The 14565-nt window shown below is 36.8% G+C and overlaps 1 protein-coding gene across 4 annotated transcripts in view; it reads left to right on the top strand.

The window, feature by feature from the left end:
• ATXN1 (ataxin 1) overlaps positions 1-14565 on the top strand; it is a 212947-nt gene that overhangs the window by 87565 nt on the left and 110817 nt on the right. For all 4 annotated transcript variants that reach the window (XM_072152640.1, XM_072152642.1, XM_072152641.1 and 1 more), the window contains one exon: positions 692-762. The gene's annotated coding sequence lies outside the window, so the exon portion shown is untranslated. The remainder of the gene's footprint in view (positions 1-691; positions 763-14565) is intronic.

The raw sequence follows: 14565 nt of genomic DNA, 5'->3' as shown, positions 1-14565 counted from the left end.
AAGAGTGGGGGCTTAGTGATTTATATAATATTATGCTCTAATTGGACCTTTGGTTTAGGCTTAACGTTTAAGCCAAATTGCATAAATCAATGGTGCAGATGATAATAGTAAACTTTACTGTGTACTTTAATAGAGAAATATGTTTCTTTGTATTTTTTCTTTCTGCAGAGTGTATAAATCAGCTTTTCCTCCCATTAAAATAATATGATAAAGTTTCCAAAGACTTAACTTTTCACAGACAGTAACTAAATAGATTTTTCCTTGCAAAAGTAGAAGTAAATATTCTATAGGTATGGAAAAAGTTCATCTTTAGCCTCATGTCCTTATCTATCTGCTGTGTACAGACTTGAGAAGGCTTTCAGAAAAACTCCCCACAAACTCTAGGAGAAGAATGAAGTTTAAAAAAAGGGGTTGTAGGTTCACCATCAATTCCCCACTTTATCAAAAAATTTTATACAAAAATATCTTTTAAGCTTTACATGTACTTTAACTCTTGCTATTTTTATGTATAGTTGCACAATAAACCATTCACATCCACCTCTGAAATGGATGCCTCAGATTTCCTTTGCTTGCTTCTACCAAATATTTTGACCTCTTGTGTCTTCTGTTTATGCAAACCTTATCAAAACATGATTTATTCACCTTTTTATGCTTAAGCCACTAAAGCCAAGGTTTGTTTCATGTTTTACAGTCTTGTGAAAATGGCGGTAGACAAGCCTCATAAAATTCATACTCCCAGTGATGCCAAGAATACAGAGACTGGTAAGTGTCATCTTTGGAATCTTTTCGGGTACATTTTTGGGTTTTCAAATGATCTGGCCATGCTTTAAAGATGAGGAGGATATGAATCTACGGTCTAAGAAAGCAGTCTACATTCTCAACATTTATAGTTCCTGGATTCAGTCTGGATCTTTTGTATGAGCAGTAGTATTTTTATAGGAATTGAATTTCTCTGACTGTAGGAGTAATATGCAATAGGTCTAGTATGCAATAAGACACCACACCTTGTCAATATTACTCATTGTCTTGAAGACACAGCATACTTTTATTCTCACATATCATGCTCATTATCATACAATTTCAGAATTTCAGACTGTAGAGGATGAGAAAGTTTCCCAGTTATTTATTTTATATCCAGGGACAAATTCTTACCTGAAAGTAGTATATCTTTGTAGTGCATATAAGAAATGAGAAAGATGAAATTATTCCTGAACCTCAAAACTCTTTTAGCACAATTTATTGCTAGAACGTGGCCAAAACAAGAAGGTTTCAAGTTATACAGTCTAAAACTGCAAGGTCTGCTATCAGGGATTATGGAAAACAGGGCAAAGTTTGCATCCCGTTTCATTCGAGTGGAGATGGGAGAGTGTTCCTCACTCTTTCAATCTCCATAGGTGTTTTGCTGCTATACTGCAAATTGGATATAGGATCTGCCCTATAATTTGTAGCACAGCCGTCCAGCTTGGTCACGGTGCGGTGAGACATGGTGTCTCACAATAGTTTACAATCTATGAGATTAACATAAAATCACAATTGTATACAATCAAAAAACATGAGCTAGATTAGATGAAAATTCAAGAATGGTCCAGGTGACAAATAGAAGGCAGCAAGGGGACCCACGCAATATTGCAAAAAAATAAAAATTTTAACAATATTTGTGTGGGAGTTTGGTAAAATGAGTCGACTCTTATATTTTTATATATTTATAATTTGCTGTAAAACAAATGTTTTATTGGTGCCTACCCTAGAGTTGACTCAGGAAATTGTTGTAATCAAAGCACTGAATCAGATGGGAATTTGTATTTTCCATGAGGCCACAGATAAAGAACACAATTGTTTTAAGTGCTTCCAGAAATAAGACCATTAAAAAGCAATTCAGATTTAGTCTCCAAAGCATGATGGGGAAGACAATGAAGTAGTATATGAACATGGCTGCATACACAAACACAAGTGGTCCAACAATAAGAAATGTAGGAAGCCTGAAGTAGTCTAAAACACGCCTCCTGCCTCAGCAGATCAGACTTCTACTTACTCTGGCTTATCCCATTTAGTGCCTTTGTTTTATAAACATAGAAAAACATCTATTAACCCCTTAAGGACGCAGGGTTTTTTCGCTCATTTCTTGCTCTCCACCTTCAAAAATCCATAAGTTTTTCATTTTTACGTGTACAGACCTGTGTGAGGGCTTATTTTGTGCGTAACAAATTTTACTTTCCCATAATGTTATTTATTTTAACATGCCGTGTACTGCAAAGCTGAAAAAAAATTCCAAATGTGGAAAAAATGAAAAAAAAGGTGTGTGAGGTGTCATTTTTTGCAAAATGAGCCGACGTTTTGATTGCTACCATTTTGAGGTCTGTGCGACATTTTGATCATTTTTTATTCCATTTTTTATGTGATGTAAAAAGGTGTAAAAGTAGCATTTCTGACATTTGGGCGCCATTTGCCGCCTCGGAGGTCACTACCGGCCGTAACCGTTTTTATATTTTGATAGATCGGACATTTTGGGATGCGGCGATACCTAATGTGTCTGTGATTTTTACTGTTTATTATGTTTTATATCAGTTCTAGCGAAAGTGGGGTGATTTGAATTTTTAATATTTTATTAATTTTTTTTATTTTTTAAACTTTTTTTTTTTTTTCCCCACTAATTGTTAGACCATCTAGGGTACATTAACCCTAGACGGTCAGATCGTTCCTACCATATACTGCAATACTTCTGTATTGCAATATATGGCATTTTTGCAGCTCATTCATTACAATGAGCCACTGGCTCATTGTAACGAATCTGCAGAAGCTAGATAGCCTCGGGTCAAACTAAGACCCGAGGCTACCATGGCAACCAATCGCCGCCCCCCGATGACGTTCGGGGGCGCGGCGATCGTAATAAATGCCGGCAGCGACTTTGCCAGCGGCAATGAAAGGGTTAATAGCCGCGATCGGTGCAAGCACCGACCGCGGTTATTAGCGGTGGGGGTTTGCTGCAATATGCAACAACCCCCACCTCTGTATGAATATGACTCAGCCCGTGAGCCCTCTTCATACTTTCCCTATACCTCTGCGCCGTAAGTAGTAAAAAAAGTAAAAAAAAAAGTAAAAAAAAAAGTTTTTCAATCAAAAAATAAAGTAATAAATCACTAAAAATGCCCATAAGCCCCATAACCTATAAAGAAACATACAACGCTAAAAAAAGTCTAAATCATAACACAAACCCCACATATATAGGATCACCGTGTCCGTAACAACCTGTAGAATAAAACTAAATAATTATTGAACCCGCACGATGAACGCCATTAAAAAAAACTCTTAAAACCCGCCAAAATATATTATTTTTACCTATTGAATCCCACAAAAAAAATGCAATAAAAAGTGTTCAAAAAAACATATGTACTCCTGAATGATACTGTTGCAAAGTACAACATCTTCCACAAAAAACAAGCCATGAACCAGCTCTGTAGCCAAAAAAGTAAAAATGTTATGCCACTTGGAAGAAGGCAATGCAAAAATGATAGATTTTTCACACATTAGGGTTTTATTTGGCAAATTTATTAAAACCTAAGAAAAAATATTCATGTATGGTAATCGTATTGACCCATAGAATAAAGATAACATGATTATTAGGCTAAACGGTGAACATGAAAAAAAAGGAAACATCCAGTACAGAATTGATTATTTTTTACTCCTGCCCTCAAAAAAAAGTTCTTAATTTTCAACAATAGGGGATACCAACCCCCAAATGGTAACACTGGAAAAAGCATCTCATATTGTAAAAAAAATATTGTCACATGTCCCCAATAACGAAAAAGTGAAAATTTTATAGCCTACAAAAGGGGCCAATGAGGAAACTAAAATCCTGGCAGCTGCTGGTCCCTCCTTCCCTTCTGCACCTTGCTGTGCGCCCATAAAACAAGTAACGTCCACTTGTACTTGGGAGAAATTGCAGAACAAATTGTATGGTGGATTTTATCTTTTTATCTTTTGGAAATGTGTAAATTTTAGGGCTAAATGAATGTATAACCGGCACAATTTGACCATTCTAGATTTCACCTCCACAGGATTTATCCCCAAAATAGTCAATTCTGAAAATACGGAAAATCGATGCTCGATTTGTAACCCGAGTGACATCAAAATAAATTATCCATACATTTCAAAAATGATGAAAATGTAAAGTAGATATATGGGAAATGTTATTCTGCAAGTTATTAATACAAAAAATGGGACTGAGCCTTAAGCTACAAAATGGCTGCGTAAACCAAGCCAGCCAGGTTGACCACTTTGTTAACCAATTGGAACCCCAAGGTTTTTTTTTAAAGCCTCTGAGCCCCAAAGTATAAAAATAATATATAAATGACATATAAATGCTACAACTTTTCTAAAAGGTCAGGATAATTATAGCTGCTCAGCTCCATGTACTGTATGATAGATGTCTGAAGCTGAGATACAGTGGCTACCTATATAATAGCAGATTAGATACAGCGGGACAGATCTATAGATGGTAGATATCTCTATAATATTGTTTAGTTACCAGTAGAACAAATTGATGTAAGAGGGACCAGTGTGCTGTTGTGAGGCCCAGTTATAACTGCAACCACTTTGGGCCTTAGAGCAATCCTGCTGGACATGGGGAGTTTAGGCCGATTTAAAAACTCGCTACAAAGATACAAACTTTTGTGTATTCTGCCATTAGTAACTGAAAGTAGTGACATAAATATACAGACAGTCCCCTACTTAAGGACACCCGGCTTACAGATGACCCATAGTTACAGACGGACCCCTCTGCCCCCTATGACCTCTGGAGAAGCTCTCTGGGTACTTTACTATAGTCCTAGATTGCAATAATGAGCTGTAAGGTGTCTGTAATGAAGATTTATTGATAATCCTTGATCCAATTACAGCAAAAAAATGTGAAACTCAAATTGTCACTGGTGCAAAAAACATTATTTGTCTATAACTACAATTATAATGTACAGTTTCGACTTACACACAAATTCAACTTAAGAACAAACCTATGGACCCTATCTTGTACGTAACCTGGGGACTGCCTGTATTGGCAGATTAATACCTTGAAAACTGAAGTACTGAATGCAGTACTGGACTGTAGTACAAAATGTAACATAGGCCCAGCAGAGGACAAGTAATGTACTGTGAATTTATCTGGGCACATAATATCTATATAAACGGTATCATAGCAAACATTGAATATTTAGCAAGACTAAATGGATGCATTCTCCATTATAACAGGAAAAAATAAACAACCACGTATTTTACCTATGTAGACAACTGTTTGTTGTTCATGACTTGCACAATTTACTACAGTATTTGCTATGGATTTTAGGATTCAGACTAGCGGAAACAATATTTCCTCATCTATCTCTCTTTCCCTCTCTCTGGCAGAGAGCTGATGTTCACAGCAGATAAAAATATATTATGCACTAATTAGATTTACTGTTCTTGTCAGATTCTATCCTTATTGCTTGACTTCAAGTGCATCTGCTCAAAAAACAGGTTGCTGGGCTTCGAGTTGTTCACTGTCTATTTTAATATATTCAGCATTTGACTATGAATTAGAGAGGCTAGGTGTAGCTAAACTTGGTGAGATAGGTGTTACAATGTTTAAATGACATCAGGTACAGTGACTCTCAAATTCAATATTACTTTTTGATAGAATTTTTTTGGAGGGGCAGTCTTATTGTAGCTGTGTCTTTTTAAATGGCAGTTGGCCTTTCTCGGAATCAACTACCTCTAGCATCTTTCAAAAGATCACATATTACCTTTTTTATATACTAGTATTTCATTTTCTACTATTGAATGACGAATGAATGAAACAATACCTGAGTGAGGCTATATTCACATGGCCGTATGGGGGACGTATATATGGCCGACGTATATACACCGTATTTACATCCCCCATAGGCGGCAATCGGCTCACGCCGCCATGTGCCGCCGTGCTACGGTACGTGTGAATATACCCTAACCTTTATCTTGATATCATTAAGGAAAATGTTTTAGAAGCTGTATTCTTTGCTGACAAGCCTTCTTTGGTAAAACTAACCTTTGGAATTAAAAAGGTTCTTAAAGTATAATAAATTTCTTAGGCTTTAAAATAAACTAGAAAATCTAACTGTCACTGCTTTAATACATCTTTCCAATGTAGTTTATTAGGGAATTTTGTGAGCTTTTATTAAAAATCTACCATGAAAGCTTCCCCTGCCCTGCTTTGTAAAAGTCTCTTACTATGCAAAAGCTGTCTTCATTAATTCAGCACACTCTGTACACTTTTGATAACTTTGAGCCATAAGTGAAATGATGGTTAACCTTTAAGGCCCACATTTGTTAAAAATTGTCTAAACTGCATTATTTGCAGTTTGCCTGTAGAGCGCACCAGATTTATGAAATGTGGAGCACATTCTTCATGACTCTGGTGCCTCCTGCACTGCTCCGCCAGAATGCATTATTTGGTGCACTTTGTTCATACTGCAGAATTTTGGCGCATCAGGGGGCGGCGATCCGTCTCCATGGTAGCCTCGGGTCTTCCGAAGACCCGAGGCTATTTCGTTTTAACCCCTATCAGCACATTGTAATGAATGAGGAGGAAAATCCCCATATACTGCCATACTGTAGTATGGCAGTATATGATAGGATCGATCAGACAACCTAGGGTTAAAGTACCCTAGGGAGTCTGAAAAATAGTAAAAATAAAAATTAAAAAAAAAGTTAAAAAAAAAAATGATAATAAAAAAAAATAAAATTTCAAATCATCCCCCTTTCCCTAGAACTGACATAAATATAAATAAACAGTAAAAATCATAAACACATTAGGTATCGACACGTCCGAAAATGCCGATCTATGAAAATATGATAACGGTTTTTTAATGCGTTTAACCCCGTAACGGAAAATAGCGCCCAAAGTAAAAAATGGCACTTTTTTGCCATTTTGAAAAATATAAAAAAATCTATAAAAAGTGATCAAAAGGTCGTACCGTCCTAAAAATGATATAATTGAAAATATTATCAAATTTCGCAAAAAATAATACCACCCACAGCTCCGTACACCAAAGTATAAAAAAGTTATTAGCGCCAAAGTTTTGTACAGGAGGTTTTAATTTTTGTAAATGTATGAAAACATTATAAAACCTATACAAATTTGGTATCCCCTTAATCAAACCGACCCAAAGAATAAAGTAGACATGTCATTTGGGGTGCTCAGTGAAAGACGTAATATCCAAGCCCACAAGAAAATGGCGCAAATGCGTTTTTTTCACCATTTTCACTGCATTTGGAATTTTTTTCCCGCTTCCAAGTACATGGCATGGAATATTTAATACCATCACTATTAAGTGCAATTTGTTACGCAGAAAACAAGCCATCACACAGCTCTTTACGTGTAAAAATAAAAAAGTTATAGATTTTTGAAGGTGGGGAGTGAAAAATGGACATGAAAAAACAGGAAAGGGCCCGGTCCTTAACCGGTTAATACTCTCTGTGCCTCTATGATTTTCTTTGGCGTTGTTATTGCCCAGCGTACTATTGCATTTCTCAGAATAAAATCTCAGAACAGGACGGAAAATTAAATTAGGAGAAAACTTATCGGTAAATATTTCTCAGTTACAGATTTCCCGAATTCTTTCATTCTTCTGGAGTGAAAAACTTTTCACAGCTTTCTCTGTAACATGATATATTTTCTTTCTAACTTATTTAGTTTCTTTTTGTTGTTCATTGTTTGTAAAATGGCTTTTAAATCCAAATAGCAATTATAACTAAGACTCCTTAGTGTTAATTCCAGGGCTCAGGGGCACAGTGGTAACAGCCAAAGCAGCCACTATTCGGCCCACAGTGTAGGGGGCACAGCATCTGGGGTATTGGGTGTATGCTTTATGAGTTGTTGGTGTCTATAAAATGTATGTGTGTGTATGTTATTGTATATATGTGTGTATTTTCTGTATGTGAGTGCATATGCTCCATGGCTGTATATGGTACTGTAGCTATATGTGTATATGATGTATGTATATGTGATGTGTGTGTATATGGTGTGTATATTTTATATGGGGGAAAGGGGCCAGTTCAGAAATCTGCTATGGGGCCCAGTCTCTCCTAGTTCCGCCCCTGCCAGGGCTAGAGGCTACTACAAATAGTTGAACATTAGTAAATACCAATATTAATATAATATTTTATAATATTATATTTTAATATTAATATATATATATATATATATATATATATATATATATATATATATATATATATATATATAATATATGTATATAATATATGTTAGTAACTCCAAAGAGCCGGAACGTATAAGATGAGGATTTATAGGAGGAGAAAAAATCAGGCTGGAACCGCGCTGCTCAGTATTCCATATTTAATTCAAAATCACAATGGACAACGCGTTTCGGAAGCGGAATGCCTCCTTCATCAGGTCCGTAAACACAATTTCTATAACAAAGAGTAAATATAGTAAAATGTTCTAATAGAAAATAGCTGTGTAAGGCGTATTACAAAAATTACATATAAATATATATAAATAAAAAGAAGAGTAGATAAAAACTTAAAAAACAAGCAGAAGGTTACACTTTAGTGTGACCATAATTGTGAGCATATGGGATAAAATCAAACACACATGCATCTAGTTACAAACAATTAATCAGTATGAAACAAACCAATATAAATCAATTAGTGTTGGTCAGACACATAGATAGATAAATGCAGCCACATAAATAGGGATAGAGGCATTGGCAGTACATATTTATACAGAGTGGAGTATAAAAAATATAGATATATATAATAGATAAAATAAATAAATAAATATATAAATATCCAGATAAATGAATGAATAAATAAACCCCTACCCTGATTCTCTCTTAGATGATTAGTCCCAGATGGAAGGGAAAAGGATACCTGTATGGTCCTACAGACTAAATAATTTAAATGAAGTAAGGAATAATTAATATCATTTTTACATTTTTGGTACCTAGTGCACCCAGGACATATTTAATTTGTTACCATCTAATGCAATATACTCTATAGTTAGGTCATTCCTGGTAGCTGCATAGCCCATTTTCTTATTGTAATCTCCACCAGGCCAATCATCGTTTTGCATATTTTTTGTGTCAAGAAGTTTGAGAGGGTCTGGCCCCCTTTTCTTGAGTTGGAAGAGACATCCTTAGGAAGCTGTGATGAAAATTGGCTGATTACTCTTTCGGCACAGTATAATCCTTAATATTTCAGTTGAGGTTCCTGGTGCTATTTTGGTTGGGTTTTGAGCAATGGCAATATTCTGGACTGTGATATCAACTGTGTAGCATGTCTTTTATACTGCGATAAAGACTATAATACAACATGTAATCAATTGTATTTTTCCAGTAAAAAATAGCCATATTATAAAGATTTTACATGTATAAATAATAATATATATAACCAAATTTATACACATGATATTCATATCCTGATGTGTGTGTGTGTATATATATATATATATATATATATATATATATATATATATATATATATAGACTAAATACGCATGATTTTCTTCTAGAGGTTCACTTTCAGTTGCATTAATTAATTGTAGAAGACTATGAGAAAGCTGGTGTCATATTGGCATTGCCTTGGTGAAGAAGGAATGTCTTCTTCAGGCCTCTAAGAACAGCTAACATTTTATTTCATCTAGTTTAGATCCAGTTTTAGATCTAGTTTTAGATCCAATCTGCTCAAAAAGAGGCAGAGTGTCACAGAAAAAGGGTAGATTATACTTTATATCTTAAAGTCCAAAGTGAGCTACATTTTGCCAAAATGATGCTGAATTAGTTATTTCTGTTAAGGCATATAGGAATATGGGTCAGTCCCTTGGGAGATGAGAATCATTTTTATTTTCACTAATGTTTATATAGCACATTCTAAGTGTCTAACTTGTAAATACCACTCATTTTGTAAATTAACTATTGCTGAAAGATGTCCTTTTTGCCTATTGCTTGTAAATCCTAAGGAGGGGATCATCAGTTATTAACTTGCAATTGTCTTACTTGTCAATACAAATGTTGAGGAAACAGAATAAGCTGACTGTAAGCCTAAATAAAGATCACTGGCAAGACTAGAACAGTTGTCATGTTAAATACAGATGACTTGCTTCCTTTTGAATTGGAGGACTGTGTTTTTGTGATTACTTGTCTGGGGTTGCCTGGAAGACAAAAAAAACCTTAGCACTGAAAGCAGCCTTGTGTTCAGATCACAGAAGGCGGCATGCCAGGATGACAGAGAGGAGAGCTGGATGCTATTCATCTGAATGAAATGCACACAGTTGCCACCTAGTGCATGCTCGGCATTTCTTTTTCTTACACTGGATGACTTTTATATTCCCTCTATATTGTTCTTTTTCAGGCCTCCAGGCTTAGGTTTTGTATAGGTAAAAAAAATCAGCAGTGAAATCTTTTTTGTAAGATCTAATATTGTACCTATTGCTCCTCTTCAGTAATGGGTATACAATCTCTGCGCCAATCATATGCATTTCATTGGTCAGTTGGTGACTACATAAAAGCTCAGTGCACCCTCCACACAAACCTATATGATCCAATTATGTGCTTTTATTCCTCTCATGTTATCCAGAAGTACACTGAGGTTTGTCTCACAAATTCTACATGGAAACTGATACAATTAACTCTTAAATGCTGTTGGAGTTACATCATTGAATAGATTTATATGAGGATAAACTTTACTGTTATTACATGCAGGGGGACAAATTACCAGGAGTGAAACTAAACTTTTTGCTGCCTTATGTGAACTATAGATCTACTGCACCATCCGGTATTAGAATATGAAGTCAATTGTTTGGTAGGTGTGAAGAGACACTACTTTAAAGTCTCCTGCTTTATATTAGGTGACTGCACCCCTCATGTTCTTCCCCACCTTGCTGTAGGTTCTGCTGACTGAAGGGAGAGACTCAACCAGCTTCATGACCTGCGTACCCTTGCATATAGCCTGTGCAACCTGTAATGGCAGACCTTATGGGCCTTATACCAATTAACGAAGGGGCCCAGGTCACATTGGCCTCCTCCCGTTCAGCGTGCTAAAGAGGAGGGGCCTTTTAGGATATAACATTATGAGGACACGTGGGGGGGACTGCATAAATCCTTTTGCCAGTTGGCGAGAAGTGCTTCTTCCAAGGCTACTTGCTATGATGGTTCCCTTGGAAAGGCAGGAGTTGGACCGCATAGCAGTGGAGGGCTAGTCCTGACTACACAGCCTCATGCAGTGCAGTGGAGACTTCAGAGGCCAAGAGGAGCATATGGATATGCCTGAAGGAAGAACACCCGAACACCCGAAAGAGGAAGATCCGCTAAGTCGCTCACGCCTGCCGGACCATCTGAGTATGGATGCACCTGGCAGAAGAAGAAGCCAGAAGTAGAGAGTCCCCTCACCCGAGCTGCATCCACCCAGTGCGAAAGATAGGAGCAGCTGTGGGATTATCCGGCCACTACCTGCAGCTCTACTGAGTTGCACAGTAACGTGCACAATCCTCCTGTGACAAACCGCTCATACTGCTCCCTCCTGCACCTCAATCCCCGCTCCTTACTGATTAAAGTGGTTAGCCACTTTACCTCTTGTTTTCTGTAATGTGTGTGTTATTGTGGGTGGCAGGATATTAGGTAATTTACCAATATACAATTATTAAGAGTTCTGCACTAGTTTCTGCACATTACAAAGAAACTTGAGGTAAAGTAGCCAACCCCTTTAAGGTTGGGTTTTTCAGTTCACATATACCTGCGGTTCTTAAAGTCTTCACAGATCTCAGAGATTATTTCTGCCCTAGATCACCAAAGATGTTGATTGGACAATATACAGCTGCACAAAGTAACACCTTCACCTAATATAGTAATGCCTGGAAGTAAATTTATTCATACTACTACAGGGAGTAATTTCAGAACACAAGATAATCTAGTATTATTAAATTATATTATTGAAAGTACAGTAAATTTTATGTGGATTAAAACAGACATGAAAGAAGTGCTGGATCATTAACCTGCGAAATACAACAAGGGATGATTTTTTTAGGGGATGGCAATCATCTTTCATTCCTAAAATGATGCCGGGCCTGTTCATAAGTCTTGTACTCATCAACCTTAATATGCTATAATTTAGTAAAATTACAATCCAGATTTATCTGAAATATTGGATTTTTTGTGACTGAATTGTGTTTTTACAAAAGATTTTTATTTTGGCAAAACAAGGTCCTATGAGTGATCCAATTTTACTGAAATCTGGAAATAAAATGAAAAGAGGAGCCAAGGCCATCAAATTTAAGATCGCGGAACTTCAGTCTGTTAGGTTGCAATTCCTCAAATGTAACATCTGTTTTTATCCAGCGCCAGTATAATTTACCATCAGAACTTTCTCAACAAAGTGAATAGAGGAAAAAATGCCTTCCAGTTATTCAGCATGAACACCCAAGTAACTGAACCTTAATGTTTTATAGCTGTGATGTATTTTCATCCCTCTGTATGTTTTTCATCTATTATCTCTGTATTAAGTAAACCTTTATTTTGCCGGTGTTCTTTAACCATATGGCACCCACCCATGGGCAAAAACATACATTTTAACATGGGTGCATCAGGGAAAAAAGGGTTAAAGGGCTTGTCCAGTTTCCTCAATTAAATGATATTGTGTGCACGATGAAATCTTATCCATTTTAAATCTCCATTTTACATTGTAATTTCTGTATCAAATCCTCAAAGTTTTCTAGATACCTGCTTGTCATCATTCAACAGGAAGCTTCATTGTTTACTTCCTGTGGCTAAAAAGCAGTCCATGGTCACACAGGTACACAAATCATTATAACATAAAGCTCTGATTACTTTTTGTGATATAACGAGCCGTGCATCTGTGTGACATCACATGACCATGGACCGATTTTTATTCATAGGAAATAAACAATTACATTTTGTATATAATGACAGCAAGCAGAGGTATAGAAAACTGTGAGGAAAGACAGCAGAAAAAAATGATCATAGGGTGAAAAGGTCGGGTGAAAATACACTAAAAAATGTATAAGCTGCTCATCAGATACATCTCTTAATCCTTAAAGGGGTATTCTCGTCTGGGTATTCACATTCAGTATCATTAATCTGCCATATACAAACATTTCTTCAATTAGATGTCATTAAAAAAACTGTTCCTGTATGAAGATAATTTCTCATAAATGTAGTCATACGGTCCATATGACAAGACTGTGTCCTTGGATACGACCATGTCTGCTGGAGTGATTGCACAAGGAATCAAAAATTTTCTGAACATTAAATGTCCGAGGAGTTGCTGCTTGTCCCACAGCCGTCCTGTAGTAATGAACACTGAATCCATGTGGTCAGGAAGGGCTCAATAGCTCATGTCTGACCACTGCTACCAAAATGTGAGGTGGTCGTATCCGAGGAAGCTATCTCGTTTCTAAGGATCAACATGGCAACATTTATGAAATATTATCTTCACAAAGGAGCATTTTTTTTAATAACATCCAATTGAGGAAATGTTTACATATGGCAAATGAATTTAATTAAGTGTGAATGCCCAGATGGGAATACCCCTTTAAGTCTGGATTGCTGGATCAGTTAGAGTGTAGATTGTTTAAGTGCAAGGGAAGTCCATGTTGTGGGCAAGATCAAATGTTATTTAATTGTAAATGATAAAACAACAACGTGTTTCCTGGTCAAATTAGTGCCCCTTTTTCTCTAGTGCAGTGGTTCTCAACCTGTGGGTCGTGACCCCAGCAGGGGTCGCCTAAAGTCTTTGTAGCCATGATTTTACTGCAACATGAGTAACTGTATTGCGAGGTCACAGCATTACCAAGGTTGAGAACCACTGCTCTAGTGGAAATGTTTCTGTAAATGAAATGACAACAAAAAAGAGCAGTGACTTATATAGAAAACATTGAAAATATTATATTAGCAATAACATTTGCTGACCCTCTGCTGAATCCTCTGCCAACCTTGGATGAATATGTACATCCAGGTCAGCATCAAGTTTGCCCTCATGGAGGTACATTTTTGTGACAACTGTCAACTGTGAAAGCAGTGCGGGAGCCCGGCTGTATGCGACATTAGGGCTCCCACGATAACAGGTGGGATTGCAGCTTCTAAAGGGCTTCTGTAGATGCCTCATCACAATTGCCACCTGTGTTTCAGGGGTTCCAATCGTCACTATGGCAGCCCCGGGTTCCGGACATGGACTCCAGAGCAACCGGCAGCAGCACAATGACAGATCTTGTCAGTGATAGGATCTGTCATTGTGTGTCTCAGCCTATTATTTTGCTTAGCTTAACTGCTGTAATACACTGCCATACATCAATTGAAACAGGTACCTTCCTAGAGTACCGGATATACTCGATTGTAAGCCGAGTTTTTCAGCACAAAAAATGTGCTGAAAACCCTTAACTCGATTTATAGGGGCTGGTTGGCTGTATACTTGGGGGAAGGCTAGGACCAATGCATGTCCTACCCTCGGCTTATACTCAAGTCAATAGTTTTTTCCACCTTCTTTGTGTTAAAATTAGGTACCTCTGCTTATACTCGGGGTAGCTAA

Source organism: Engystomops pustulosus, chromosome 5, assembly GCF_040894005.1.
Source record: "Engystomops pustulosus chromosome 5, aEngPut4.maternal, whole genome shotgun sequence".
NCBI classification, from domain to species: domain Eukaryota; kingdom Metazoa; phylum Chordata; class Amphibia; order Anura; family Leptodactylidae; genus Engystomops; species Engystomops pustulosus.
The sequence above is the reverse complement of the archived record's forward strand: the minus strand, read 5'-3'. Positions and strand labels throughout refer to the sequence as shown.